A 13,157-nucleotide genomic window follows, 5' to 3' on the forward strand; every position below is an offset into this window, starting at 1 on the left:
AAGTTTAAACCTTTCTATTTGAAACATATTACCCTTTGTAGTTAAGAATCTGCAAGGCAGAAAATATACAAATTGAAATGTTCTGTTTAGACATCTGTTCCATAAAGATGTTGCTTAGATTCTAAAGCTTAGTTAAGTCAAGGGCTACTGCCTTTGCTATGCATTTCTAGACTGCCCACTTTCACAGGGACTAAAAACAGTTTACGGTCAACCATAACAACAGCCTATAAAATAGAAATTCATTAATAAGCTAAGTGACTAAATAAACTAAATAACTTAAGCTAAGGCAGCCCTAGTACCATCAGTGCCTGTATACTCTGTGGAATGTGAAGATGTTAAAGGCCAAGAGCTCGGGAGCATTTCTTATCTAAAAAGGCAAGGAGTTCCAAAGAATAGGGGCAGGCACTGAGAAGGCACATCATCAGGCCCCACCCACTACCTTCTCTGTATTGGGGATCATCAGTATACAGAATTGTGCAGGATGCAATAAATCTAAGTAAGAAAGACTATCCCATAGGTACTCAGGCACCAAACCATGAAAGGCTTTAAAGATGTTAACCAGCACTTTGAATTGGAGCCAGAACCGAACCAGTAATACAAACATCCTGCTAAAAGTTCTATGCCCAGTTAGCAGATAAGCTGCTGCATTTTGGAGTAGTTGGAACTTCCAAGGGGACCCCCTTTAGAGCATGTTATAGTAGTCTACACTTGAGGTGACACTGCTTATGAGTCACTTTTGTTTGAACATCCCAGTTCCAAAAGCTCTTCAATCAGTGTACCAGCTAAAGCCTTGCCACAGGATTCATCTACAGCTCTAGAGGGTGTCTCAGATCCAGGAGTCTCATTAGGGAGAGTGCTACCCCAATACAGCATCAGAGTTGGAACTGGGATCGGCCTAGATAAGTCATTAACAAGCTACAACTCTGCCTTACAGAGATTTAGTCTTGAGTTGTTTTGACTCTAGACCTTATAATCTCAAGGCACCAGACCAGACTTTCAACACCATGCCTGATCTGGTCTGGAATAATGATGTATAACTGGGTATGATCAGCATTTTGATGATACTGCATCAAATGACCTCCCCAGCAGCTTCGTATAGATATTTAACTTCATAGTGGAAATTCTACACTGGAGCAGCCACAAGAATAACTACTCTTTCTTCATGCATATCAGCTGGAGCCACATGTTTAGGAGGAAGAAGAATCACTGCAAAATAGGGGAAAAAAAGACTGCAAAAAATGGCTTAGCAGGTGATCCAGAAGGATACTACAGTCAGTGGTACTGAAAACCACTAAGCTGTCTAAAAGAACCAGAAATGGTGATACATTGATCCTCAATTTATCCAGGCACACTTCTCCTGGCCACACAGATAGGTCAAATTCACAGGTGGCAGACATCATGCCACAGAGGGCCCTATCCTCAATTCTCACAAGCTCAAAAGAATTCCAGATCATATCTTGAGACATTGCCCTAGCCATCTTGCCAGACGCCATCCAAATGGAATCGAGCTTGGAATGAAGCAGAGTGATTCTGTCTGTAAAGAAACTCACAAATGTATCACAGTAGCCTGCAGGAGGGTCTCCACTTCCACCTTTCTCCAAGAGGGAATGAGGAACCTTAAACAAAGACATTGGATGTGCATCTGAAAATACTCCTTTTTTTTTTCAAATAATTTTAGTAAGTATTACAGTTGTACAAATAAAAATACAAGTACAAACTACAAAAAAATGAATAGAAAAAAAAGTGCAAAAAAGAAAAAATAGAGAAGAAAAAATAGAGAAGAAAAGATGAGAATATAACAAAAAAAGAAAAAAATATAAAGAAGTAGCTTCCTTTTTCATCTCAACAAGTATAAACTATTTTACCAATTTATCACTTTCTTTTAAAATACAGCAATCTCTTCATCTCATATCACATCTCTTATCTATAGACAAATTCTTAAAAACCACATCATTCAGTTCTGGTCAGCAAAAGTCCATTAAGGATTACCAGAAATAACAACATCTATTTTAACCTTGATCAAATAAATCAACTTAGTATTCCTGTCCTTTACTTTTAACATTCTTAATCTTTAATCCCTTCAAATAATGTCCTAGAACTTGATTTCTTTTCTTTTTTTCTTTGTCCCTCCTCACCAAATCTTTCAAAACTTTAACAGGTCTCTCTTGTAAATCCAGTATAAGGAAATTAACCAAGTCACTCTCCTGGTTGGTTGGTTGCTTGTATGTCCCATTTAATTATTAAAATGTTAGCTGGTTTCATTTGTATATCCAGTATTTCATCTTTTTCCAGACCATTCTTGTATATAATTTTAAAATCTATGTTCAAATCTATTTCAGTCTTATCTAGTAGACCTTGTTCCTTTTCCATAACATCATTTACACAGAGTCTATCCTTGATGGCAGACATTCTTGAAATTAACTTCTGAGTCCATTGTTCACACACTTCCTTCAGTACATTCTATGTTAAGGTATTTTGCTCCATTCTGCATTAACAAGTTAAATAGGTATTCTCTTCCTTTAATTGTAATATTTACTTCCTTTTAGCCCCCTCTAGTGTCCAACCTTCAAAGTCCCATCCTATCATGTTTTTTTCCCGTCAATTCAAAACAGGAGCTGTTTTCCCATGGGAAGGATTCATTCAATTAATTTAAAAAACCCATTTCAAGTCTATCTAGACCCTTAATCCATTTATAACTTTCCAAAATCAACACTCTAATCATCCTTTTGCTGTTTATTCCCCAAAATTGCTAAGTCCTTAAAGCCACACTTAAAATTTTGTTTGTTAAGGGCAAAACACAGATACAGAATTTTGTTTTAGTTTTGTTTTATATTTTTAATGTTTAGAATTGGTTATTTTATTGTTAATTGTTTTACTGAATATTATTTTTCTGGGGCTCTTCAGGAGGATCAGCACAATAAAAACTATCTAGGTGGGTTTCTTTCTTTCTTTGTTTAATTGATTTATATAGCTGCCCATCTCACATGTGTGACTCTAGGCAGATTACAATAAAAATAAATAAAATACATACAGTGCAAAAAATAAGAAAACATTGCAGCTGAGCATCGCAAAAGAACTATCAACATAGCCAAGTTGTGAAATTATAAGTACCTTTGCATCCTCATCAACTTTAAACAGGTTGCCTCATAGTCTATGGTTTCCCAATCATTAGGACAATGGATCATTACTATTTTTTTCTTGACAAATGTTAATTTTCTATTTGTCTTGAAAATCATTCAGAGCGATTTTACCCAATAAGAAAACCTTTTGATTTCTTTATAGCTCAACTATTTCTAGGGAGTTCATGTCATTCTTCTCTCATCTGGGTCTTGACTCACCAGCTGAAAACCAATGCATTGATGATTACATTGAAGAAACATCATTTATATAAACTACAGTATGTCTGGACCACAATGAGTGCAAAGTCCTCCACCTTCACCACATTTCTCCTTTTCCCATGGTAGGCTTGGAGAAATAAATCCTTCTTGTTCTCCATTTATAATAAAAGGAATGTTGAAAGGAAGGTATATACAGTATTTGACTTGGGAACAGGAAGTAAGACAGACTTGGATGAAAGAAAAAAAGTGGGAATGGTAGAATGTAAATGACAGGAGGCTTTAGAACATAGTAAGGGATTAAGGGAGAATGGGAGAGAAAAAGATGAAGTACTTTATTTTTTCTTCTCTCCCTCCCTAAGAAAATGGAAAATGAGAGAGAGAGAGAGATAAAGGGAGAGAGGGAGGAAGGAGGAGGGGGGGAGTGATAGCGGTGGTAGAGGAAGAACACTATAGAGAGGAAAGACACTCCCTCATGGGAATGTGGTCCTCAGTCCCCCAATGTTTGCTGATCCCTGCTAAAAAGTGATGCTGTATCTTGCAGTGTTTGTTCAGATTGTCTATTTGGATGAAAGTCTTTGCTCCCATCAGCTCAACTATGCTTTAGTCCTCACTAATTGGGGGACCCAAAATAGAAGGAAGATAATTTCATATAAGCCAAAGGACATATTGTTCCCACTTTTCAGTTGCTGGAATAATTTGGCAACTATTAGTCATCTTAAAAGAGATATCAAAAATAACTTCTGATTGGAGCAGACTTTCCAGGAAACTGAGAGCAGAGAAGGTCATATAAGGTTACATGAAGAAAGAGACACAGCACAGCATGATAGGTGCATTTTTACCTATTCCAACACGTAACAATGTCTGTTTTTAGCTACAGTGCCACAGCATCAGTAAATTAAATGGTATGCATTGGCTGTAAAGGCTCTCTTTTTATACATATTTATAGTAGACCTGCTAACAAATTATGACCTGTAATTTAACAATGAAGCTCTGGGTTTTCTTATCTTCTCTTTGTTTCTTTTTTATTCTTCCTTCTTATTGATATAATATACCAGCCTCTCATCTTAGTCACCCTCCACTCCACCAAGGAAGCTAATGCTTATTAGCAAGGAAGGGGAATTGCATCAGGTTGGACACTTTTACCATTAATTATCAGTTGCAACACTGAAAAGTGCTGCAAATCAAAATAAAACAGATTTAAAAGATAGGAGAGATTACAGTAGGCACCCAACTGCAATTGGAGAGTAAGTAGTAGGGCTATTGTTAATCTATTACTGGTGCAAATTTCTTTCCTCTGTTCTGCCTGCAAATGCCACCCCCCCTGTTCAGGTAGTGGATACATAACTACCCTGGCACCAGCCCCCTCCTCTACCTCCCAGTTGCTCTTTCTGAACTTAGTAGTTACTCCCAAACTTTTGAACTAGTTCCATGGAGACAATACAGGTGATTCTCATTTAGTGACTGTAATTGGTTCCAGCAAAATGGCTGCTAAGCGAAGCATGTGAGAGAGAAAGAGAGAGAAACTGCAAAGATCACTGCCATTTCATTCAGATAATGTGGATCCCTGGCAAGCATGGATCCCAACTCTTTGGCAGGGGGAATGGCCTTTGGCTTGTCCAGTGAAAGAGAAGGTGAGGAAAGCTGTTTCTCCTGTGAGCCAGGCTCCTGCAGTGCCAGGGGAGGCCCCTCAAATTTGGAAGCAGATGATGGTATACCTCCAAGATTGGGTTTCTTTAGCACTTGGCTGAGGTTTGTTTTGTGTGCAAGGCAGTCTCTCTTGGATGTCAGCTGCTTGGGATTGCCTTGGTTCTGTCCTAACAGGCAGGAACCACGCTGAGATGAGGAATAAGTCTCTAGTGTTTTATTACTGCTACATTACACAGAAAATCCTACCAAACCGAAGAAGCGTGAGAAAACCCATACAGATAAACCCCAAAAGTCAAGGCGGGTCTGTTCTGTCTCTCTTTGAATGGCTGCTCAACAACTCACTACTACGCATGCGATTTCCCCCCTGGATAGGGGCCCCCTCCTGCTCACCATCAGTGCTCATGACAGGTTCCTTGAATACTGCTGGTGTGGAGCTCTTAGAGGAGTCACTGTTAGTATCACTTTCACTATTGTTGGTGAGAAAGTCAGAGTAGTGAGCTGACAGCTTTCTGCAGGTCTGATTCAAAGAAGGGCCGGCAGTGGAGATGGTTTAGAGGGGGAGGAGCTCAGCGGGGCAGATGTATCAAGTTAGCGCTGGAGTTCCATATCACTACCAGCACTGGGCCAGAGTTGTTGTTTTGATGTCTGCTAATTTTTTCCTCAGATTAATGAGTTCTGCGTTTACAGATTTTACCTCCTCCCTTGAAGTCTCGGGTTAGCTGGCCAATTTATGTCTCTTACCTGCATGGCCATGACCATTTGTCACTTTCCCAGTGATGAGGTCACAAACTAATTCATCCTTAAAAACTCTGACCCTGTGAATGTGGTGAGTCTGCCATACTTATCTGTATGAGTCTGGTGGGGAGAGTTGGCTAGTTGAAAGTCAGGAGTATATACTTAACATTTCTTTGGCTGGGTAAATAATAAAAATCTTTTAAATCAATCATTCTATTTTGGCAGGTTAGGGGCTGGGATAGGGAGGTCACAATAAGCTTGCGGCTGTTCCATCTGTGGGAGTTCTAGTGGATTTCTAGGAGGTGTTGCTTTTTCAGTAGCATACGATGGTGGTTGGCTGTAGCAACTGCTTCCAGAGCCCTATTGATACTGAGGGACAGGCTGCCGGACTGCTGATGTGGACAGCTGCTGCTGCCATTTTAATCCTCTGATTGCCATGGAGGATTTGAAGATCAAGAGCTTGTTAGAAACTGTCCACCTTGACTGCAATATCATTTAGCCTTGCAGTGTAAAGATCACAGTTTCTGAAGACAAAAGGCAGGCCTCTTGGAAAGGTTGAATAATGTAGTTGTGGGGGCTGCAGGAGGCTTATTAGGTTATCTCCACTAACCTCCCTGCTCCAGGGATTGACTTGGGCTGAAGCTTTGGAGGGTCTGGGAGGAGGCCTGTCTTGTTACTGGTGACTGTGTTGTCAAATTCTTTGGGGGTGAACAGGATCCTGAAGCTGTAGATCTGTTACTCACATTTTTTGTTGTCTCTGCAGTGGGAAGATAGGAGTCAATCCTTATCTGTTTCTCTGATTTATTGGGTTTATGGGTCCCAGTATCATTACTGGGGCTGGTCAGGGTTCTTTTCTTGCCTCTGGATGGCACTTTTGGATCATAAGGCTAAGTCAGAAGGGGTGAGGCCAGTCACAGGTCAGGAACTTAGCTCAGGAGCTGCTAGTTTGTCACCATCTTGATTCCTCCCCTTTCCTCAGGTAAAGTTCTCTGTACAGTGTCCCGTGCCTGACTTGGTTTTTTCCCTTTTTTGCCCCCTCACAGGGTAGAGAATTTACTCAAACAAGCTGTCTTTTTCTGAGCTGTTTTTCTCCGCTAAAAAGTCCCTAAAACTCCCTAAAAAGTGTTAACTGACATTATTTAGTTGATTAGAACCTTCCAGCAAGCTCTCAGCCGCTGCCTGAAACTGACCAGATCTTAATCAGTTTCACACTGAAGGTTTTTGTTGTTGTAAATATTGGCATTGATCAGAAAATGAAATTTTTATTACTGTCATATTTGCAAATGGTCACTATTTGAGGCAGTTGCTAAATGAGGACTACCTGTACCTGCTTGTTTCTGGTTTAGATTTTCTCACTGACTTTTTCCTATGAAGTATGGAGAGCAGCTTGCAAAGAAGCTGTTACTACAATATGTGTATGCATGACTTTCAGCTCAAGTGGCATATGTCTTGCAAGATTGGTTCTTTTTTTAAAAATTAATTGTTATTAAAGAAATTTTTTACAGAGTAAAAGCAATACAAATTTAAAGAAAAGGGAAAATAAAGAAAAGGGAATATCGGCAGTATTGGTTCTTTTGAGCTAAGAGGCACTAGGCAGAGTGACTTGTGGGAAACGTTGGGAGCCAGTTCGCTATGCCTTCTGCCCTATCACTTGTTTCCTATGTTCAGGGATGAGCACTGTCTTGTCATCTCTGTTGAAATAAGCTTCAATTATTTATTTATTTTTATCGTATTTTTCCACCGCCCATCTTGAAAACAACTCTGCAAGATAAATTAAACTTTTTTTTAAACTAACACCAACTGTTCTGTTTTATTTTTTGTTGTTGTTTATACATTTAATTATTTTCCCCCACATTATAAACAATGTTTTGAAAAATCTTTCTAAAAGACCATTAAATAATATTGGAGGTGTGGAGAGAGGTGACATCATCTCATTCTTTGTCTAAGACAGCGAAAGGGATTTAGGACACTGTCATTACGTGTTTAGTGGAACAAGAGAAATGAGTGTAGGGGAAACACTGTTAATGTCACAACGTCTTTCATTCTCTTAAGAATGCAATTCTCCTTCTCTAGACAAAACAAAGAACCAAAAGCTGTCAAAGGAAATGAAGAAATATTTACAGTCATGCAAAATGCTGGGGTGTGTGTGTGATTTTTTAGACTTAGGGATGAAGAACTAGTCAACACAGCTATAAAAGTGGGCTGGGAGAGTTCTGGGAGTTGAAGTCTACACAACTGAAAGTTGCTCAGCTTGAGAAACACGGTTTTAAGGAATCCTTCCCCAACCTGACCCCTTCCAGATGTGTTTCTACAACTTTTTATTTTATTTTATTTTATTTATTTAACTTATATGCCACCTGACTTCCAATGACTCTGGGCAGCTCACAACAGTCAGAACAAGGAAATTACAATAAGACCAATTAAAAGAAAGACAAAAAGATTTAAAAATGGCAAGAATGACAGACCAGATGAAAACGAAGGAAGGAGTCTCATTCTCCCTTGCCAAGGCCTGGGTGAAGAGACATGAAAACCTAAAGAACAACAGGGTAGGGGCCATCTAATTCTCAGGGCAGGGGGATGTGCTCATTCCAGAGGCCAGCTTCACTATATCTCCTATACTGGCTGAGAATTACCACCTCAGTATAATCTGGATGGTCTTAGTCTAAGAAAAGTTGGAAGGAACAGACTGCCATAGTGCAGGATATTTTGGTGAGGGATAGTCTTTTGGACTTGACTTCATATTTACAACCAGAAGGCACTCAAGGGTTTAAACCAGGTGTCTTTGTGGGTCAAGGACCAATTCCATATTCTGTGTGCCACCAGAATAACTTCTTGAGGAGAGGAACTGCATGGAATTCAAATTGAGATAACACAGATTAAAATTTTCTTAGTCCTAAATAAGCTACACAGCTCATCAAATGCTTTTTCTTTGATTGATTGATTGATTGATTGATATTGCTGTCCATCTTGTTGAGGTGATTCTATTTGGAGCTTATTGCCCCAGAAAGTGCACTTAGACTGAAAGAAGCCATTGGCGGCAATAGCTATGTTTTTAGCCTGGCACACTTCCCCTGATTCTGATACTTCTCCAACTTTGGTAGCTAGACTTTGTCATCAGTTAAAAACTTACCAGTCTGGCTGAAAGACTAGGCTCATACATAGTGCTAAACTGAGGCAAAACATACACTTATTGCTTATTATTCTATATAGCATTAGGCCAACCATTTGATGTTGAATAATAACAAGAACCAGTGATCCACTTGCAGGACCGCACAGAGGAGTTTTTATTTTCAAACATCTGGAGGATAAAATTGCTCAGATCCATTCTAAGTTGGATGCCAAGCATGTGGCATGGCCTGTGGAGATGCCTTCGGAACATACTTACCCAATTATCTGGGAACGGTTTGATCCTGTTGGGACTGAGGAAATGGGCAGGGTCCTCTGGACTGTAAATGCCACCACTTGTCAACTAGATCCATGCCCCTCCTGGTTGGTGAAGGCAGCTTAGGAGGTGACATGGGGTGGGTCCAGGCAATGGTGAATTCATCCTTGAGGGAGGGAGTGTTCCCGGTTGGCTTTAAAGAGGTGCTGGTGCACCCCCTCCTCAAGAAACTGTTGCTGGATCCTACCTCCCTTTTTTAGAGAAAATGGTTGAGAAAGTGGTGGCATTGCAGCTCCAGAGGTTCCTGGATGAAATGGATTATCTGGAACCCTTTTCAGTTGGGTTTCAGGACCATACATGGGACAGAAACAGCATTGGTAGCACTTTTGGATGACCTCTGGAAGGAGCAGGATGGGGACAGTATATCCATCCTTGCTCTTCTTGACCTCTCAGTGGCTTTCGATACCATCAACCATGGTATCCTTTTGGATTGGCTCAGGGAGTTGGGGGTGGGTGGTGTGGTTTCGCGCTGGTTCACCTTCCTCCAGGGCCAGTCCCAATCTGTGTTGATAGGGAGCGAGAGATCTGGCCCGTGGCCCGTCCTTTGTGGGGTGTTGCGGGGTTCAGTACTGTCCTCGCTCCTTTTTAACATATACATGAAACCACTAGGTAAGATCATCCATCAGCACGGGGTGAGGTATCATCAATATGCAGATGATACCTAATTATACATCTCCATCCCAGGTGATTTAAGTGATGCTGTGACCACCCCCTCTCAGTGCCTGGAGGCTGTGGGGGTCTGGGTAGGGAACAACAGGCTTCAGCTGAACCCTGGTAAGACAGCGTGGCTGTGGGTTGGGGGCTCCTCTGTATCCGGGAACTTACCATCTTTGGTTCTGGATGGGGTTGCACTGCCCTAGACAGACTCAGTGCGGAATCTGGGGGTCCTCCTGGACTCATGACTCCTGCTCGAAGAGTAGGTGGAGGCCATGGTTAGGAGGGCCTTGCTCAACTTCATGTTGTGTGCCAGTTACGCCCCTTCCTGGATCAGGAAGCCCTCCAGTCAGTCACTCATGCCCTAGTCATCTCCCGTATAGACTATTGCAATGTGATCTACATGGGGCTACCCTTGAAGAGTATCCAGAAGCTGCAGCTGGTTCAGAATGAGGCCATGTGAGTGGTCTTGGGTGTCCCAAGGATGGCACATGTAACACCTTTGCTGCGGGAGCTGCATTGGGTGCCAGTTTTCTTCCATGTCCAATTCGAGGTGTTGGTTATCGCCTTTAAAGCCATAATGGCATGGGTCCAGGTTACCTGAAGGACCATCTCACCCCCATTACATTGACCTGTCCCACCCAGTCAGGCAGAGAGGACATTTTACCGACCTCATCCCTAAGAGATTGTCAATTGATGAGGCCCAGAAGGAAAACCTTCTCTGCTGTGCCACCCACCCTATGGAATACTCTTCCCCCACTCTCCTGTCCTTCCAGAAAGGGGTAAAGATCTGGCTCTGCCGTCTTGCTTTGGGCAGGACAAGGAGTAATCAATCCTAGGGGTGGTTAGCGCCTTAAAGAGGCCCCTGTGAATTCATGAATTTAAATTAAGAACTTCTAATATTTCCATCTTGTATTTTATATTTTATATTTTACAATTATATTTATATTTTTATTTAAGAAGTACTGTTTTTATTGTATTTTAATCTGTATTTATTTTTAGTTTTATTGTAAACTGCCCAGAGTCACTCTTTGAGTGAGATGGGGGGTAACGTAATTCAAAATATAAATAAATAAATATATAGCCACAACAACATTTTGGGGTACATGAAGTTTAAGGAAGAACAATGGAAATTATTTGTGGTTGTGTGCAGCAGGTATGATAGCAATGGCTAATACCACAGAAAAGGGAGAATGAAACAAAGGAAACATATTAGCTTCCATTCTGTGAAGAGATGAAAGAAGAAAAACTCCCTTGATTTTCTAGATCTTCTATGCAGATGAGAGTACAAATTCTTGGAATTGATTGTGTTCTGAATTATGTATGTGTGTTTTTAAATGGTTTTATCCTATATTCCCATAGCTTTGCTGTTAGTAGAGTCTGTTAAAGACCTGAACTGCTAACATTAAAATTTGGACATACTTTTTTTTTTACACTTACTTTTTCAAGAGATGAGTGAAAGTAATCACAAATTATTTTGTGTGTATGACCTTTATAAATCAACTGACAATCTCTGCAGTTTTCATTTGCTTTCAAGCCCCCAGTGGTACAGAATTGTAACAGATGGAATGAAATGTAATTTGCAGATTTTAGAATATTGTAGGAAGCCACTGAAGTTAGTAAACTCCATATAGTGTAGAGTTTTAGCTAAAAGATGTTTTGAAAGAAGAGTTATAAAGCAAAACACAGATGATTCAGATTTAATTAAAGTATTCTTTATGCTCTAAAATATGAAGTTTCAAAATCTGGAAAGGAATGTTACATTTTTTACTCTGTTAATAAGTAGGTCAAGACAGAAAAAGAGTAATAGGATTTTTTTTAAAAAATGTATTATTTGTATTGTTATTTGTAAGCCACGTTTTATTTGATTTTATCATAAAAATGCTGATAATAAATGTCAAAATACATCAAATATTAAAAAGACAGATGATGATGATGTGATAGCCATGTGAGCATTGTGGAACATTATGGTTGAAGGAGATTTTGTGTGTGGAGAGATAATGCTTACATCAAAAACATGATGATGAATTGTTGACAAGTGAAGCAGTAGCAAAATGATGTGTTGGAAAGTAAATAATTAAAATTTCTAAGAAATTGGCCAAGACTTGATTGTCAATCTGGAAGAAAAAAAAAACCTCCAAAAATATTCTAAAGACTTGATCAGATTTTCATTGCTGTTGTTTGTGGTACAAAGCCAAAACAAGATTGTTAGATGAATGAGATATTCACCTCTTTGTCTAAGTTAGCTACAATGCTTCACTTTAGCAGAGATATACTTCGAAGTCTTCAGTAAACTATTTAATGTATTCCAGGTTTCAAGCCTCTTCCAATCTCTTCCATGATTTCCTGTGTAGAATTCCCTTTAGAATTAATCTCATGAATGTATCTATGTAGAAAAGGAACCTTGGGAACTGAAATTCTCATCTGCAATACAAGATATTCTTGTTGTTTTAAAATGCCTTCCTCTAAGGAAATCATCCTATTCACTTTTGTTTATTTTCTATATGAGTCTGAGATACTGCTTCAGATAATGTGAAATTGCCTGATAGCAGTTATGAGGTACTATAATGCTAGGGCCTTTCAGTTGAATCTGAAATTGGTGCCAGTACTTGAATTCATCTGCATCAGCAGTAGTGCATGTACTCTCAAGGTTAAAAAGTTTATCTCCTATGTTAAGGCTCCAGGTCAGAGTGTTCAAGATTAGAATATGTTTTTAGGTTCCAGAATTAGTTAATTCTCTGGGATAGTCTGTTGGCTTCACCAGACCTAGGAGGTTATAAAAGTTTTGATGAGGCTTGCTCATATGTAAGATGTTACTCCCACCTCTTGACCAAGATACCCAAGACATTTTCTTGTCTAAGGTAGAATGGCAAAGGATCACAAAACTATTTCCTAGGGTCCACCCTGTGGTCAAAAGTCACCTAGTGAATTCCATGTTCAACTTCCTGTCCAGCTGGCCATTAAACTACACTGACCTAGGTAGGTCCTAGAAACATCCTTGTAAATAAAGTTGATGCTAAAGATTGTCATGTAGCTTTGCAGCAAGCATACACAAACACTGTGTGTGTGTGCATATAGTTACAGAAATATCTATGATTATAATATTTTGAAGGCTGCAATCCAAACCAAGATTTTCAAGCTTTATACATTCTTTTATCCTGTTTATTTTAATGAGATTTTAAAGTATTATTTTCTGGTTTGGAATTTTCATATACAATAATTTATGGTGTTATTTTTGTCAAAGCCTTGATCTTGTGTGTTAAAACTATTCTGTTACATCTGTGATTATGTGAAACAATGGATGACCCGATTTTCTTTTCTTTTGCCATCTGTTCAGTATA

General features: G+C 39.5%; 1 protein-coding gene across 10 annotated transcripts in view; it reads left to right on the forward strand.

Annotated features, from left to right (window-relative positions):
- The window catches only part of NRXN1 (neurexin 1), a 1,050,871-nt gene that overhangs the window by 906,623 nt on the left and 131,091 nt on the right, over nucleotides 1-13,157 (forward strand). The gene's annotated exons all lie outside the window — the stretch shown is intronic.

This window comes from Candoia aspera, chromosome 1, assembly GCF_035149785.1.
Source record: "Candoia aspera isolate rCanAsp1 chromosome 1, rCanAsp1.hap2, whole genome shotgun sequence".
NCBI classification, from domain to species: domain Eukaryota; kingdom Metazoa; phylum Chordata; class Lepidosauria; order Squamata; family Boidae; genus Candoia; species Candoia aspera.